A 1028-nucleotide genomic window follows, 5' to 3' on the forward strand; every position below is an offset into this window, starting at 1 on the left:
CTTGCAGTCTTGTGTTCTGCTTTTTCTTCTCCCACATGTAAGTAGTTCAGTGACCGAGTAGCCACATGTTTGATTTATATATACATTTATATATAAATATATATACAGTACTGTTCAAAAGGTTGGGGTCAGTAAGCTTTATTAATGTTTGTTTGCCAAGACTGCAAAAATATACAGCAAGAGTAATAATGTGAAATATTATTACAATTAAAATGACAATTTTCTATTTTAATATATTTTAAAATGTCATTTATTCCTTTGATGGCAAACAGAATTTTCAGCATCATTACTGCAGTCTTCAGTGTCACATGATCCTTCAGAAATCATTCTAATATGCTGGTTTGATACTTAAGAATAATTTCTTATTATTAGTGTTCAAAACATTTGTGCTGCTTATAATTTTTGTGGAAACCGTGATTTCCATTTTTCTTCCATGACCATTTTTTATAATTCTGTGGTTAATAGGAAGTCTAGAAGAACTTGAAAATATATACAGGTGCATCTCAAAAAAATTTGAATATCGTGAAAAAGTTCTTTTTTTTTGTAACTTATTTCAAAAAGGGAAACTTTCATATATTCTAGATTCATTACATGCAAAGTAAAACATTTCAATTTTTTTTTTTTTTTAATTTTGATGATTAGAGCTTTCAGCTCATGAAAGTCAAAGTCCAATCCAGTATCTCAAAATATTAGAATATTTATATTTATATTTTATATTCATTAAATGACCATCTCTACAGTATACATACTGGGTAACTCTTGTTCTTTGAAACCACAATAATGGGGAAGACTGCTGACTTGACAATGGTCCAGAAGACAATCATTGACACCCTCCACAAAGAGGGTAAGTCACAGAAGGTCATTACTGAAAGGGATGGCTGTTCACAGAGTGCTGTATCAAAGCATATTAAATGCAAAGTTGACTGGAAGGAAGAAATTGGGTAGGAAAATGTGCACAAGCAACAGGGATGACCGCAAGCTTGAGAATACTGTCAAGCAAAGCCGATTCAAACACTTGGGAGAGCTTC

This window comes from Sinocyclocheilus anshuiensis, unplaced genomic scaffold (genome assembly GCF_001515605.1).
Source record: "Sinocyclocheilus anshuiensis isolate Anshui unplaced genomic scaffold, SAMN03320099.WGS_v1.1 scaffold277, whole genome shotgun sequence".
In the NCBI taxonomy this organism is placed as follows: Eukaryota; Metazoa; Chordata; class Actinopteri; order Cypriniformes; family Cyprinidae; genus Sinocyclocheilus; species Sinocyclocheilus anshuiensis.